Raw genomic sequence first — 17,572 nt, forward strand, 5'->3', positions numbered from 1 at the left:
CCTTGCAACCTGTATTTGCTCTCTTGTCTCTTTGTTGGAGTGATCTATTTTTGTCTGTATCTGCTCACATAGGTCGTTCTTTAATTCCCAAATCATTTTAATTATGTATATTCTGAACTCCTTCTCTGACATTTCACCTATTGTGCTATCTATGGATTCTATTGTTGAGGTATCTTGGTTTGTTGGGGGCACTTTCATCCCTTGTTTTTTCATGATGTCTTTGAGTCTTCCTCTCTTGCGCTGTAAATCTGAGGTATTATAGCTTCTGCCCTATTGTCTTATAGTGTGCCTATGGGTTACCAATTCCTCACTTTTAAGGGAGAGATCAATATTACAGCACTCAGTATGCCCAACATGCAGCCATATATCAGTTAGCTTCTATTTTTACATTTACAGTTTTGTCACCATAATTAGAAATGATGAGTTCGTGTTAAGGTCTGTAAACAAGTCAGGATGGCGCCTGGCATTTTGCCAGAGGGAGTGGTTTGTGAAGTAACGCCAAGGAGCCATTAAGTGTGGAGATTCCTTATTGGTTGGCTGCTGTATCTATTTTATGCTAATTAGATAGGCTGTGTGGAATGTATAAATACCCCTCCTGTCCTACAATAAATGGCTCCCACTCCTGCTGTATCAATGTACACAAGTTGCTCGTCACCCCCCGGCTATTTTGCTGCAGCCGGACTGCGGCAAGTTCGTTATCTTCTACCATGTAGTCAATAGGTTTGTGTAATGGTTTACAGTTTCTGATGGTAGAAGGGGTGTGGAGAGTTGACTGAGATGTTTATGAGGTAGGATGTGGAATATGGAGGTATTAGATTATATGACTAGTGAGAGGGTGATCATAGGAAGTTGGCTGTTAGGAGGAGAAACAAGAGATAGGCAACCCCATGCAAGACTCCCTGTTACCTCAGCAACAGGATAGCTGTTAGCACCCCTAGTAGAGAAACCTCTGGTGCAGCCAGGCCCACAGGGACCTTGGTGATGTCTTACCGGGTCCTTATTGTTGTCCCTTGATAGAAGCAGCGATATCCTGGTTTCGTGGTGTGGCAGCCTCAAGCCTATGTGTACCCTGATATTGGGCTGTGGAGCCACACTTTAGTGAATAAGGAACCCCAGTGTGAGGGGGCTCTCCAGATCTCCTGGCAGGGGTGGAGGGGCCAGCAGGCCTCTCTCCAGATCTCCAGGCTGCGATTTCTAGAAGGTTTTTTGTTTTGTTTTGTTTTGTTTTTTTAAGTGTACTGATTCCAAGTTTGGTTCATTTATACGCAACCCACCAAGGTGTATGATGCCTATGTTTCATGGTTTTGGGATCCAGTTTGTTGTTCTGTCCATTCTTGACCAAACTTAGGGTGCATCTGGGCAGGTGCTGAGGTGGTGTGCATTGAAAATCCCCATTGGAGAGGAGGCACAAGAGCTTCACATGCAAATGACCAGCACACTCTGGATTAGAAGGACTGTGACTATGAAGGACAGAGTGTCTGTGGAGCCCATATTTTCTGCTGACCATTCATCTCTAAGCTGTTCTTGGTGTGCAGACACCAGTACCTGCTATTCCAGAAAGGACACAGATGGCAGTGCTCCCAAATTCCCTCCCCAGGTGTCTGCTCACCATCGTGCTCCTGCTGCTGACCCAGCTGGACTCAGGTAGGTCTCCCTTCCGTACCCGCTCCCTTGCACCTCTGGCCTGCAATGTCAACGATCCCAGAGGTTCTTCCCAGGTACCCCCACTGGGACGCAGCCAGAGGAATGGTAAGAGGGAGTCATTCCTGCCACTCTGATTCCCACCTCTCATATCCTGCAGGTCCTGCTCATTCTCTAACAGGTCACTTTGAAGTGCTTGGACCTCAGGAGCCCATCCTAGCTTTTGTGGGTGAGGAATCTGAGCTGCGGTGGTTCCGGAACACCTTCTTACCTGCCGTGTTGGTGCTCCAGGACGGGCAGGAGCAGGAGGCAGAGCAGATGCCCGAGTATTGTGGGAGGGTGATGCTGGTGCAGACAATATCACCAAGGGACACGTGGTCCTGCTGATACACCGCATCAGGACCTCTGATGAAGGGGTGTATGGGTGCTCCTTCAGAGACAAGCAAGCTCAGGGAGAAGGCTTCATGAATCTGAAAGTAGCTGGTGAGTAGACAGGTTCTGACTCCTTGGGTGACACCACTCTGTGAATAATTTAAACTATCTTAATGAGATCTGGGTCTCAGCTCCATGCTGGCAACAATGTATGTATCCCATGTGCTTAATGTGTAGTGAAGAAGGATCATCTTGACAATTGCTTCTAAAACCTACAGGATGAAACTGTTGTTCTTTTTTAAGTCACAGGCCTAATTTTATCTTTTTGTTGTTGCCAGGGATTGAACCCAGGTGCACTTAACCATTAAGCCACATCCCCAGCCCTTTTCATTTTTATTTTGAGACAAGGCCTCCTAAATTGCTGAGGCTGGCTTTGAACTTGCAATCCTCCTGCCTTAGTTTCCCAGGTTGCTGGTGTTAACTCTCTTGGCAGAGAAATACACATTATTACATATATTTTAAATTTGAGCAAGTGCCTCTTGAATGGCTTTGCTGTTAAATTCTGTAGTGTTTTCTGTGCCCTGTACAGTTATAAGAATCAGAGAATCCCTGGAACATCACAGCAAAGGATGTCTCCTGCCCCGGTTCCCAGTGCTTCTCCCACAGACATCCAGAGAAGAGCACAGGCAACCGTTTTCCCTTCCCCACCAGGCCGCCCTCGGGAGCAGCCCTGTTCGGCCTCCTCTCAGCTTTCTCTTCCAGCAGCAAAGCTCCCTTCTCTCCGCCGGAACCACCCGATTAGGCTGCCTGCCCACCTCGGGCTGTTCTTGCTGCTCCCTCTGCCTGGAAGAGCTGTTCTGGGGTTTTTCCGTCCAGCTGTCCACGTTTCAGCAGCTGCCTCAAATGACCATCATCCCCAGGGGCAGGACTTGTGTCTGATTCCAAGATGGCCTCTTTCTTAGGAGGTTTGAGAAATGATCTTTGTTTTTCAGCGCTGGGGATCAAACTAGCTGTGTGCCTTCGAGGTGAGTGCTTTGCCACTGAGCTACTTTCCAAGCCCATAAGTGCCATTTTATATTGATACCTCAGTCCCTTTGAAATGATGAGTTGTGCTGTACCCACTTCTGGATTTCTCGGTTAACTGTTTCTCCTTATAAACACTGGAGTCCTAGGATTGTGAGTCTGCAGAAGGCACCACTGAGAGATTAAGCCCGCTTCTCCCTCCTCAGCTCTGGGCTCCGAGCCTCACATCACCATGGAAGTTCAGGAGAGTGGCGAGGTCCGGCTGGAGTGCACCTCCATGGAGTGGTACCCAGAGCCCCAGGTGCAGTGGAGATCTGCCAAGGGAGAGGAGTTCCCGGCCACGTCAGAGTCCAGGAGTCCTGACGAGGAAGGCCTGTTCACTGTGGCAGCCTCAGTGACCCTCAGGGACAGCTCCATGGACAGTGTGTCCTGCTGCATCCGGAACCTCCTTCTTGGCCAGGAGAAGGAAGTAGGGATTTCCATTCCAGGTGAGTAGAACCAGTGCTGACTCCTGTGTGGACACAGCCTCGGGGCTCCCTGACCTGGAACCCTCCAGGTGCAATTTTATGGCAGATGTGTCCACTTCCCCCCTCTGGGTTGTTCAAAGTCTGCTTCCCAAATATGTGAGGACTCAAGGTATAAATCATATAGATCTGAAGAGATTCCAGCTTTTTACACATGGAAATAGACTTGGCCCACTATCCGTGGTCTCTGCATCTATGAATTCAATAGATTAAGGATAGAAAATGTACAGGAGAATACCTCTGTATGAACATATACAAACTTTTTCTTGTTTTCATCAAACGATATAGTATAACATGCTATTTACACAGCATCTAGATTCTGTTTGGTATTGTAAGTAATCTAGAGATAACAAAGCATACGGGAGGGTGTGCGTGATCATGTATAAATACCATGCACTTTTCTATAAGGGACCTTGGACTCCACAAGGGATCCTGGAACCAGTCCCTCAAGGACACTGAGAGAGGACATCTTAATTATCATTAAGCCTTGCAAATGGGTGGTGTTCAGTTTTGATGCATAGACCTTTCTTTGGGTGGTCAGAAATCTCACATTATTTTTCTGGTTTTCCAAATGATCCTTGACTCTCACTCTGTTGGGCTTCTGTCAGGTTCCCAGGGTCCTCAGGGAGGGCGCCTCATTTACCCTTTAGATACCGTCTCCCACATAGGCCATGGCATCTCTTATCTAGGCCACCCATCTCTTATCTAGGTCACCGGTGCATTCAGTATCTCTCTCTCCATTTATTCATTGGTCTTATTTGTTTATTTATTTATTTGGGTACTGGGGGTTTGACCCAGGAGCACTTTACCACTGAGCTACACCCCCTAGCCCTTTAAATTTTTTATTTTGAGACAGAATCTTGAAGTTGCTAAGGCTGGCCTTAAATTTGTGACCCTCCTGCCTTGGGCTCCCAAGTCGCTGGGATTACAGGTGTGTGCCACCACATCTGAGTCCCTTTGGTTTTTAGTTTGTCTTATTCCTTGATTTCTCCTCCATCCTAGGAATTGGTATTCATCTTCAAAAAGGCTTTATTTATTTTGTGTGTGCATGTGTGTGCGCACATGCATATGCATTCCTGGGGAATCCCACCCAGGGCCTCACACAACTGCAAGTCAAGTGTTCTTCCACCCCGCACACCCCAGCCCAAGAGTGTTTTTTGTATGCTACTTGTGCCTTGGCTTGTGGTTCCTAGAGAGCTTCAGGGTGGATTTCTGGTCAAGCCAAAGCATAAGTAGAGAGTTGGGACTTTCAGCCCCACCTCCTGGGAGAGGAGAGGAGCTGAAAGGTAAGTTGAGCAGAGGACAAACCTAAAGTTATATAAAGTAGATCCTTGGATAATCTACATGTAAGGGTAGAGAACAATCAATCATAAAAGCTACAGGAAAATGTGTTCAGGAAAATGGAATTTTTAGATGGTATATTTGGAGACATTTCCAGAAGGAGAGGATACTTATCAGGGTCAGAATCACCAAGATTAGTAGTCATCAAGAAAGATGAGAGACAAGGTGCCATTGAACTGAATTAGGAAGGTTATGGAAGAGACAATCCAGAGCAGTTTCAGAGGAAGGGTGGGGAGTCAGCGAGCGCTTGTCATTCATCGGTACTCGGGGCAGCTGTCAGTGGTAGAGGCATTTGGTCTCTAGCATGCTAAAAACAAAAGCCAGCACTCTTCCACTCCCACGATCCCAAGGTTTTATGTCAGGAAACAGACACGAGGCCTGAGGGGGCATTTCACGGTCCCATCCTCTGATCTCCCTTTATCTTGGAGAGCCATCCTGAAGACGTAAATGATTCCTATATGAAGGTGGGTCTTAAAACTGTCCCTGGTTCAGTCTCTGCTGAGGCCCAGTACCATGTCCAGCTTCCTGTTGGCCATCTCACCTCATATCTTCCAGCCTAGCTTGTTTGGTTTGGTTTGGTTTTGGATTGAACTCAGGGTGCTTGTACCCCTGAGCTATGTCTCCATCTATTTTTATTTTGAGATAGGGTTTCGCTAAGTTGCTGAGGCTGTCCTGAAATTTGCCATCCTCCTGTCTCAGATTCCCTAGCGATTGGGATGACAGACATGTGCCAGCACCTACTTTTAACTAGTTTTGGACCACATCTAATTCAGATATACTCCTCCCCTCCTCCCCTTTTTTTAAACTTATATAAAACTATATGAAAGGAATAGCATTACTCTTAGGTGTACAGCTTGATGAGTGTTTTACATATCACATCTGGTTTTCACTAATTAGAGTTGAACTTTGGCCATTCTCTCATGGTTGGAAAGTGTGCCTAATAGTACCTATGTTTTGTTTGGTTTGGTTTGGTTTGGTTTGGGTCCTGGGGATTGAACTCGGGGGCACTGGACCACTGAGCCACATTCCCAGCCCTATTTTGTATTTTATTTTGAGACAGGGTTTCTCTGAGTTGCTTAGCACCTCACCATTGCTGAGGCTGGCTTGGAACTTGTGATCATCCTGCTGGGATTACAGGCATGTGCTACCCAGCTCTTATGTATGTATGTTTGTTTGTTTTTTAGTTGTAGATGGCACGATTCTTTTATTTTGTTTATTTACTTATTTTTAATGTGGTGCTGAGGATTGAACCCAGGGCCTCACATGTGCCAGACAAGACTCTACCACTGAGCCACAACCCCAGCCCCTATGTATTTTTTTAAATAAATGTTTTATTGTGAGATCACTTTAGATTTACATTTAGATGTAAGAAATAAGACAGACATTTCGTGTAACTTTTCACTTAGTTTCTTCCAATAATAACATCTTGTAAAGCTACATACAGTTATCACAGCCAGGATGCAGCCATAGCATCGGTGTTGACAGCACTCCAGGGACCACAGCGATCCCTGGGTCGCCCTTTGAGAGCCACACCCGCCTCCCTCCCCCAGCACTCCCTTGAGGCGCCCAGCAGCCACTGACCTCCATTTTCATAACTTGGTCAATTACAAGTGCTGTGTAAGTGGAATCGCTGTGTGTCACCTTTTGAGATTGGCTCTTTCCCTGAGTCTGGTTCCCTGGAGGCCTGGCCAGGTTGCTCCCTGGGTAGTTTGTACCTGTCCATTGCTGGTTTCAGTGTGCCACCATTTGTTCAGTGATCTGTCAAAGCATACCTTGGTTGTTTCTTGCTTTTGGCTACTACCACATACAGCTATAATTTGTGTGCAAGGTTTTGAACCCAAGTCTTAATTTCTTTGGGATAAATGCCAAGGTGTGTAATTGCTGGGTCATTAATTAGTTGGTGTGTAGGTTTTTTTTTTAATAAGAAATGACTGTCATTTCTAGTGTTTTGCCTTTCTGTCAGCAATGTATCCGTGATCTATCTGTCTCTGCATCTTCATTGACATTTGGAGTTTCCATGTTGTTGTTGTTATTTGTTTGTTTTTAATATTTTTTAGTTGTTGAGAGACCTTTATTTCTATACAGTGCCGAGAACCAAACCCATTGCCTCACACATGCCAGGCAAGTGTGTGCGCTACTCTTGAGCCCCAGCCCCGCCCCTCCGTGTTTTTTATGTTAGTCATTCTGATACATGTGTAGTGAAAGCTTGTTGTGCTTTTTAATTTTCATTTTCCTGACTAATGATGCTGAACATCTTTATGTACTTATTTGCCCTATGAATTATCATTTTAGTAATATTTGTTCACATGTTTTCTAATTGGATTGTTCCCTTGTTTGGTTTTTCTGTTAAATTTGGGGAGTTTGTTATATATTCAACATGAGCAATTTATCAGATGTGGCTTGCAAATATTTTTCTAGTCTGTAGTTTGCCTTTTCCTTCTTTTACCTATTTATTTATTCCATCCCTAGTTTTTGAGGAACCTGTAAACTGCTTTACAGAGTGGTTGGACTAGTCTGCAGTCCCACCAAGAGTGTACAGGCGGACCTTCTTCTGCACCACCCTGCCAGCACTTAGTGTAGTTGTGTTCTCGACCATTGCCGTTCTGACTGGAGTGAGGTGAAATCTTAGTGTAATTTTGATTTGCGTTTCCCTGATGGCTAGAAGTGTTGAACATTTTTGCATGTGTTTGTTGGCCATTTGTGTTCTTTTGAAAGAAGATCTTCTGTTTAGTTCTTTTGCCCATTTGTGCATTGGGAAATTTGGGTTTTTTTTTTTTATGTTAAGTCTTTTAGATCTTTATATATTCTTGATACTAATCCCCTGTGGGAGGAGTAGCTGGCAAAGATTATTCCCCATCTGTAGACTCTCTCTTCATGCTCTTAATGGTTTCCTTAGCTGTGCAGAAGCTTTTTAGTTCAATGGCATCCCATTTATTGATGCTCGGTTTGATTTCTTGTGCTTTGAGGGTCTTTTCTTTCTTCTTGACAAGATATTTCAGAGAATGTAAGTTTTGAGGTTTTTGGTTTTTTTTTTTTAGAGAGAGAATTTTTTAGTATTTATTTTTCAGTTTTTGGTGGACACAACGTCTTTATTTTATTTTTATGTGGTGCTGAGGATCGAACCTAGCACCCCACACATGCCAGGTGAGCACGTTACCACTTGAGCCACATTCCCAACAAGTTTTGAGTTTTGAAGTCCAGTATGTATGTATCAATTCATCCTTATATGAATTGTACATCTGGTGTCAAGCATGTGGATATTCAAGTGCTTGTATACCTTTTGTTAAAGGTGGTTCTTTCCACCACCAAATTGCTTTTGCATATTTTTCAAAATCAGTTGGGTATAGTTTTGTGGGTGCATTCCAAGTTTTTTTCTCTTCCATTGGTTGTGTGTCTGTCCCTCTATGGTTCTGATCACCATAGCTATGTGTTAAGGCTTGAGGTCAGGTAGCCTGATTGCTCCTGCTTTATTCTTATTTTTCAAAACTGTTTAGCTATGATAGTACTTTTACCCTTCCATATAATCTTAAAATAATCTACAAAACTTCTTTTTTTTTTTTTTTTAGGGGATTGGGGGTACCAGGGATTGAACCCAGGGGCACTTAACCACTGAGCAACATCCTCAGCCCTTTTATTTTTAATTTGAGATAGGATCTTGCTGAGTTGCTGAGGCTGGCTTTGAACTTTCAATCCTCCTGCCTCAGCCTCCTGAGTCACTGGGATTACGAGCATGGGCCACTGTGCCTGGTTTCTACAAAACTCAATATTTATTTATTTATGTATCTTTAGTTTTAGGTGGATACATTAGTTTGTGTTTATGTGGTGCTAAGGATCAAACCCAGTGCCTCATGCATGCTAGGCGAGCGCTCTACCACTGAGCCACCACCCGAGCCCCTCTACAAAACTTTTGATGGCACTTTGTTCAGAATTGAATTAAGTCTGTATATCAACTTAAGGAAGACTGACACCTTTACCAGGTGGATCTTCCAACCCATGAATGGACTGTTGAGTCAGCTATTTATTGAGCTCTTCTTTGATTTTTCATCAGCATTATATAGTTTTATGCTTACAAATCCTAGATGTGTTTGGCCAGCTTGACATTTGAGCTTTTCATTATTTTTTGAACAATTATAAATGAACAAAAATAAATACGATTTTTAATGTCAGTGTCCACATGTTTATTGCAAGTATATAGAAATCAAATTAATTTTAAAATGTTTATTTTGTATTCTGTGATCTTATTGAATTAATTTATTAATTATAGGATGTTTCTTGTCAGTTCCTTGGGAATGTCCATGTAGCTAATTATGTCATCTACAACTAGGGACAGATTGGTGTGTTGTTTTATGTTGCTGGGGATCAAACCCCGGCCTCACCCATGTTGGGCAAGTGCTGCTTCACTGAACTGCACCCCCAGCCCCTGAGACAGTTTTAGTTCTTCCTCTCTCCACTCTGTTGGCCTTTATTTCCACAGGTGATTGGTAACACCTGACCCTTTATCATTACACAGTGAATTTCTCTAGAGACTTATTAATTTATACATTTTTTCCATTCTTTTATTTTTAAATTACCTATACTGTGAGATTCAAAGTTTCTTTATAGTGTATAATTATTTTTTTAATGTGCTCTACCAATTTCTGTATTAATTAATGTATTTAGACTCTTTACATTTAATGTGATCATTATATTAGGGTTAAGCCTGCCGTTTCGTATTTTCCTTCTATACATGTTCTCTAGTTTTCATGTTGTCTTTTAGCCCGTGTGTTACAGGAACATGTTTTAGAATTCCATTTTGATTTATCGTTGGTGTTTTGGGGTGTATCTCTTTTTTGTTTGGATAATTTCTTGTAGGTATTCTTTTAGGGTAGTTCTCCTGTCTTTTGCCAAGTTTGAGAAGTTTTCATCGTCATTTCTTGTAGTATTTCTCCAGGTCTCCTGTTTCTTTTCCTCTGACATTCCTTGGACATGCAAGTGTTCAGCTCTCAGTTCAGCTCGGAGAGGTCCCGGGGCCCTGCTCTGTCCCCTCAGTGTCTTCTCTCTCTTGCTGGGTGATTTCTGTTGCTCTCTGTTCCAGGCCACCTGTCTTTAGTTCCATTTTATTGTTGCCTCTATTGATTATTTAGCTTAAATTATTGTATTTTTTAGGTGTAACATTTCCATTCGACTCTTCTTTACCTCTTCAGTTTCTGTGTGGAGATTTTCTGTATCTTTGTTGACATATTCAGATTTTTCACTTGTTTCATAGTATTTATGTTTGCTCTTTAATCATCTTTATGACGGAGGCTTAAAATATTTGCCAGACCTCTAGTATCTTAATATTGGCATTTACCGCTTGTTTTTCCTTCCATATGAAATCTTATTAGTTCCTAGTGTGGTGAATCATTTTCAGTTAAAAGGTAGAGATCGTGTTACAAGGCGCTGGATCTTACTTCAGCATCCTCCTCTTTAGAGTGCAGCAGAGATAGGAGACCCAGCTCCCCACCCCCAGGCTCCAGGAGGCCTCCTGGCTGAGCAGGGGCTGCTGACAGCACTGACTCTCCATAGCCTCCTCTGGCCCACCCTAATGGAGAGGGAGAGGGCCTGTTCCCATGGAAGCCTGGACTCCTGCATGGCCTCCACTACCTCCTGGTTGGGGTCCTGGCCAGGCCATTGGGATGAAACCCAGGCTCCCTACTCTGCATTCTCTGATGTAACAAGGTAAGGTGGAAGTCCAGTCCTCTCTGAGCCTTTTCTTCCTGTGTGTGGGTGGACATGGCTCTCGTTCTGTGCTGTTTGGCTAGAGGAGAGGACAGGGTCTACCAAACAGGCAGCTCTTTTGATGGTTTCCTGGCTAAAAGAACAGGCTTTGTTCGGACTTCCTTTGTTCTTTTGATATTTCCAGGTTTCCAACATCTTTAGCTCAGATTTTTGGTTAATGGGGCAAAAAGAAAGCCCAGGAAACTCGTCACTGTGCCGCCCTTGGGTCCTGATGTTCCCAGCCAGTCCCTCTTCAGAGTGTCCTGTGTGTGTGTGTGTGTGTGTGTGTGTGTGTAACGTCTAGGATTCTCAGTGTGCCTAACAGGAGCCAAAGGAAAAGTGCATCTCACAGGGGAGAATGTTCCCCTGAATTCACAGCACTTCATTACTCTTTTGCTCACCAGATTATGTGGCTTCTTCCCACATAAAGCAATTCTCTATTCCTCTGCAGAAACCAGAGTTTAGTTCTGACCGTTTACCTGGAGTGAGCATGAGGTCCACAGGTAAAGGGCTCCATTCCATGAGATGCCCCACTTGCAATGACAGTCGCAGTTCCCCCTTGTCACCTGTGCTTCTCCCTGACCCACCATATTCAGGAATTTCCACAAACCTCTCCTTGGGCTCAGTAATTGCTAAAGTGACTCACACAAACAAACAAAAAAATCAGTGTGGGACTGGGGTTGTGGCTCAGCTGTAGAGCACTTGCCCAGCACGTGCGAGGCCCTGGGTTCCATCCCCAGCACCACATAAAAATAAATAAATAAAATAAAGGTATTGTGCCCAACTACAACTAAAAAATAAATATTAAAAAGAAAGTTTATTTACTAGATTGTTGATTTGTTATAAAAAGGATACAAATAAAAAGGGTACAAATCAGGAACAACTAAATGGAAGAGAAACAGAGGTCAAACTATGTGGGAAGGGGTGCAGAGCGTCAGTGCCTTCTCAGATGCCACACCCACAGGCCTTCAAGTGTCTGCCTCGGGCCTCCAGGGGTCTTACGGAGTCTTGGCCGTGGTGACCACTCCACCTTCAGTCCCTCTCCCTTCACAGGAGGAGGGCTGAAGGTTCCATCCCTCTAAGCAAGAGGTTGGGTCCCCTGGCTCCAGCCCCCACACTGAGCTCTGCAGGAGCCCCCCCACACACACACCAAACAGGTCATTGGCATACTCTCCACCTCTGAGATGCTAAGGGACTTATGGAAGCCAGATTATGTTACATGCATCTACTCTACTTTCCTGGAAACCATCATTCTATTTTAAATTTGCATTTCCATAAAAACAAATGTTCCATACCTTTTAGATACTTTTGAAACATTTTATTTCTGTTAAATGCCTATTTGAATTTTTGACAATTGAATTGTCTGGTTTTTTGTTTAGTTGTTTTTTTCTTCACTTAATGATTTGTAATTTTTCATATAGTCTAGGCACATTCCTTATTATGTACTAGTAGTTTTCTCTCAGCAACTTCCCTTTTGATGAATACAAGGTCATAATTTTAATGAATTCCAATTTTCCTATATAAACTATTTTCAGCAAATAAAAGTTTGACCTTTTTTTCTCTTCAATCTTTTTTCTTTTCTTTTCTTTTTTTTTTTTTTTTTTTTGTTTATTTATACAAAAGCTGAGATGTTTCATACAAGGTTAAATGTGAATAATGATAGTTAAAATATTTACCTCTTCCTTCCTTCAAAGGGGAATTGTTCAAAATTTCACTATTAAAATAATAATAACTATAGAATTATTATGGATACTCATCAAAATAAGGAAGGTCCTGGCCGTGCATGGTGGTGCACACCTATAATCCTAGCTACTGGCAAGGCTGAAGCAGGAGAATCACAACTTCAAGGCCAGCCGCAGCAACTCAGCAAGCCCTTTTTCAGAATTTAAAAATGAAAAGGAGTGCTGGGGTGTAGCTCAATGGTAGAGTGTCCATGTGTTCAGTCCCCAGTACCAAAGTCAAAGAATGAATGAATATTTTCCTTCTACTCCTGTTTTGATGAATATGTCACATTTGTCACTTGAGACTTTATTTCAAAGAAGAGAAGGAGGGTCTAAGTTAGCTAATGTAACCAGAAGCAGTATTTACCCTGGCATTTCCAAGTTCCTTCTTTCAACTCGGTTTTCTGGCTGCAGATTCGACAGCCCTTGCTTTCCCCTAATGTCGTTAATGCCTCTGTTCCATTTCATGATGCTCTCCAGATAGTATTCCACCTTGCACCTCAGAACAGGGCTGGAATCCTGGACGCATCTGGCCTTTAACCAGTAGCAACTTAAGTTTTCAACTTCACTTAATATTCCCTGTCATCAAAATTTCTCTTTCACACATAGATTCTTTTGGGGTGGGGAAGTACTGGGGATTGAACCCAAGAGCACCTAGCCCTTTTTACTTTTTATATTGAGACAAGGTCTCACTAATTTGCTTAGGGCCATTTAAGTTGCTAAGGCTGGCTTTGAACTTGGAATCCTCCTGCCTCAGCCTCTGGAGTCACTGGTATTACAGATGTGCATCACTGCACCCAGCTCACATATAACTTCTTAAAAAAAAAAATCAAAAGAAGGGATAGGGATATAGCTCAGTTAGTATACTGAGTGCTTGCCTTGCTTGTACAAGGCCCTGGGTTTGATCCCCAGCACCAAATTTTGCTTTTCTTTTTTTTTTTAAAATATACACAAAAACCTCATTCCAAGATCTGACATGCCCAGGTATGACCATCTAGTTCTGTCGGTTGCCAGTAAGTGACTCAGTGGACCTGAAGTTACTTTATTAAGCCTCATTTTCTAGGGCATAAAAATATAAAATAAAAATTTTATATCACAAAACTGTATCAAAGGTTAGGTAGGATGATTTGTGGGAGAATGTCTAACTCAGTGTTGGTAAATCACTCTAATCTTCCCTGATATTCTGATTGTTCTACTGGACAAACCAGCTATGATGGTTAGGGTAGGGAGCTACAAAAAGACACAGTCAACTCAGTAACATAGAATGAATTTTACACAAATAACAAATGGTTTCACGTCCTGCATATGTGTTTGCACAGCACTCTCCCAGCCCTCAGAGGAAATGGGTGACAAAGTCACCGGTGTGGGGAGTGGGGGTGTGGGTGCCAAGCCAGAGTGTTGTAGTGGACATTTACTGCCTGTGTTCTGGGTCTCCACAGCGCCGGCCACACAGTGCGAGTTGAAGCAAGGAACAACCAAATGACAAGGTGACCCTACGACTCGGAGTTCTCCTGGGCCTGACAGGTAGAGACGTAGCCCAAAGGATCGGGCCCTGACAGCCGAAGATCCTTGGCTGTGTTTCCATGTTTCCTGCATGAACATCTTGGCCCCTATTTTAGTCCAACACAAAAAAGTTTTCCCTGCCTGCTCCGGTCCTTGTCTGGGGAAGCTCTCTCTGGCCCTCTGTCCAGGAAACAGTGCTTCTCAAGAGTCTCTGTCCCTCTCAGGAACGGAGGAGAGTGTTTTCAAACAGCACCAGTTCAAAAAAATCATCCCCGTAAAAGACAAAACCAACCTTGCAGTTGAGATCACCAAGCAGTATGGGCACTGGGGTGTTGTGGGGGCTGCTTTGTCCTAATTGGACCCCTGGAAGGCAGGGTCTTTCCCTAGTGAAGGTCCCATTCTGGGACCTTCAGAGGTGCTCTGTCCCTCCACACCCACCTGGACTCGGGTACTGAACTCAGTGAGAATTCCTCTAGGATCACACAGGTCCTAACCTGGATGACTTCTCTTTTGGAAAGCCTTCCTGTGTCCTGCAGTGCCCCGGGACTTGTCATCACTGCAATAGCTTCTGCTTGGGAACTATATAAGAAAAGATGGAGACAGAAATGACAAGCTGGTCCCATGAGGTAAGTCACAGAACATCAGACTGTTATGGACATTTGTCAAAGGAGGATCTGTGTTGCACAGGTGGTTGGATAGGATGTCTTGTAAGAAGAATTGTTGTCCCTGGAACCTGTTATTTCAGAATTTTCAAAGCTGAAAGCATAAACACACAAGCCAGGAGTTTGAAGAGGAAGGAGGGTTTTCATCAGAGCTGGAACCAGCTCCTTAATTAAATCATGAGAAAAGTAATGTCCTCACGGGACCACAGACCAGGAGGTGTGAGGCGGGGGTGTGTTAACTGCCCTCCTGAACCCAGCTGGGCTGCGCCCTTGGCCTGCGGTGGGTGCTGGGCTGGCTGCGGTGCCTTCGCTCGCCCTCTAGATGGAGCTGTGGTCTTAATAGCTGAAGGCGGATCCCAAACCACCAAGAACTTGGGTTACTTCCTGCTCTTGACTGAGGATCCCAGATGGACCAGGCCTCCGCACTGTGTCCGCCACACCCATTTTCCTCCTTACCTCTCTGGCCTCAGGAAGCATTTGAGGTATTTCTTATCTTACAGAGAAACTCATAAAAATTTGACTCTTTTTTTTTCCTTTCCTTGTTATAAAATACACAAGATATTCTCCCTCTAACCTGGCACTGACTCACACTTCTGCTTTTTCAGAATGGGAACTGGCTCATTCACATGCAGGTAGGTGCACTCCCTACCTCCAGGCTTTGAGATATAACCTCCCAGGAACTGAAAGACCTAGAATAGGAGAGGCTGATACACTTATGGTCACAAGCACTGGAAATTTTAAGTTGTGGGGAAATCCTGATATTTGCTTGGGACACAGAGGGCTTTTGGGCCCAGAGACAAGTCCCCTCTTGTGAAGGGCCACGTTAGGCACTGTGTGCCCTGGACAGTCAGTTCCTGCATCACAGGAGACCCAAACTGCACAGCACCCAGGCAACTCCCCCTGAGACCGCCAAGTTATCCCACTGTTGTTTCTTTGGAGCAGGGAGGACAGGTCCTGTGACTGACTGCCACTGACGGTCACACTCTCTATTTCCAATTGATGTGACTCTGGATCCAGACACAGCCCACCCTTACCTTTTTCTGTATGAGGACACAAAATCTGTTCGACTGGAGGATTCACGCCAGAAGCCTGAAAATCCAGAGAGATTTGACTGGTGGCCGTGTGTGCTGGGCCAAGAGGCCTTCACCAAGGGACGGCATTACTGGGAGGTGGAGGTGGGGGACAGGACCGACTGGCTGATTGGGGTGTGTAGGGAGAATGTGAAGAAGAAGGGGATCATCCTCATGTCTCCCATGGCTGGCTTCTGGGTCCTGGAATTATTTGGAAAGGGGTACTGGGCCCTCACTACACTCCGGACCTTCTCCAGTTGGCAAGAGCCCCTCGCAGAGTTGGGATTTTCCTGAACTATGAGTTAGGAACTGTCTCCTTCTACAATGTGAACGACAGGTCCCACATCCACACCTTTTCCAAGGCCTCTTTCTCTGGCCCCGTTCATCCTTTATTCTGCCTGTGGTCTTGTGGTAAGAAGCCCCGACTGTGTATCCAGTAGTCAGGCCTCAGGAAGTCACCATCATTGCTGATGTCCAGGCTCTTTATGGAGATTCTGTTGTGTGAGGAGCTGCCCTGAATGACTACACTGTCCAGTCCTGAAGCACTGAAGCACGAGGCTCTAACCAATCACTTCGTGGTGACTTGGACATTGTCCCAGCTGGGATAGCAAGGTAGGTCTCATGTGCAGGCATCACCCCCTGGGGTGAGCTAATCCTACCCCTAGCCTCATTTGAATGGCTTCTTCCAATAAAAGGGCTCAGCGCATGCTCCTCTCTCTCTTTCCATGGACCTCTAAGGTCAGAGGAGCCGTCACAGGATCTGAAGGGAAAGGTACTTCTCTGTCTCTGTGTGGTTATTTTGTGCAGCCCAGCTCACCTGGAGTGACCCTGAGTGTTTAATCATGGGACAACACTATTGTCCCCTGTGGGGGAAGACTCTACCTCGTGGGATAGAGATCATCTTTCCAGACAAGTAACAGCATAGTCCAGACCCAGGCCCTTCAGCAGCCACCTCTGATGAACCTGTGGTCATGGCTTTCCCACCCCTCTCCCCCAGATCTGTCCCCTTTCCTGAGGCTGAGCAGTACTGTTGCCACACCTCAGTTACTTCTCTTGGGCAGGGATCGGGTCTAAGACGGTTGGGATGCAGCTGGGCTGGCAGATTACAGTCTGTTAGGTCAGGTGGATTTCAGGTAGAGAGTCTGGGGGCACACGGACTATTGAGACGCCAGAGTGCGGCAGGAAACGTCCTGGTGTCCAGAATCGGGGTGGTGTGGAGGGACATGCTCTGCCTTGTGTGTATGAAAAAGAAAGGGAGGAGCAGAAGTTAAGGGAGGCAGATATGATCAAAGCATATTCTATTCATGTACAAAAATGCCACAGTGAAAGTGTTTTGTGTAATTAAAGTGTATTAAAAATGATTCGTCTTAGAAAAGAAGAGGGGCAGAAAGATTGTGGGAAGAGAAGACCCCAAGCTGTAGCCACTGAGGTCTGCAGAGGGAAGAGAGAGGTCAGGTGGAGCCAGGCCAGTGTCAGGAGCAGGCTTTGGGATTCTCAGGGTTTTGTCTCCATATTTGACAAGGCAACAGAATCCAGCCCTTCTTCGGGGGCAGTGTAGCAGGTGAGGGGTGGGGAGGACCTCTGATGTGGCAGTGCAGGGAGACAGAAGTGACCTGCATGGTGAATCTGGCCCTGATGCTCCTTCCCCCTCCTCCCTGGCCTGCCCGCAGGCCTGACCTTGCTGCCTGGGATTGGGAGGTCCTGTCTGCTCTCACCACGTGAGGAGCCTGCTGTCACCCCTGGCCCTAGCTTCCAGTCCCCTGCCCCACCACTGTCCACAGATGCACTTCCACATTGGTCTCCCGGCCACCCTTCCCAGATGACCCCTGCTCTGTGATGGGACCCAGCTCCCACGCTGTCTGGTAGCCCTGGAGCTCTGTCAGCTTCCCTTTGACTCCGTTTCCCTGTCTCGATGGGGAATGCTGTGGAGGAAGAGGTCGTTGCGGGGGCTGGGCTTGTGGCTCAGTTGCGCATGTGCG

The 17,572-nt window shown here is 45.2% G+C and overlaps 1 pseudogene across 1 annotated transcript; it reads left to right on the forward strand.

Moving 5' to 3' along the window:
- Window positions 1-1,568: 1,568 nt before the first annotated feature.
- On the forward strand, window positions 1,569-16,368 carry LOC143402222 (butyrophilin subfamily 1 member A1-like; annotated as a pseudogene). The gene is made up of 5 exons (XR_013155527.1): window positions 1,569-1,644; window positions 1,823-2,124; window positions 3,243-3,524; window positions 13,798-13,822; window positions 15,503-16,368. The product of XR_013155527.1 is annotated as a butyrophilin subfamily 1 member A1-like (transcript).
- The last annotated feature ends 1,204 nt before the right edge of the window (window positions 16,369-17,572 follow it).

This window comes from Callospermophilus lateralis, chromosome 6 (assembly GCF_048772815.1).
Source record: "Callospermophilus lateralis isolate mCalLat2 chromosome 6, mCalLat2.hap1, whole genome shotgun sequence".
Classification (NCBI taxonomy): domain Eukaryota; kingdom Metazoa; phylum Chordata; class Mammalia; order Rodentia; family Sciuridae; genus Callospermophilus; species Callospermophilus lateralis.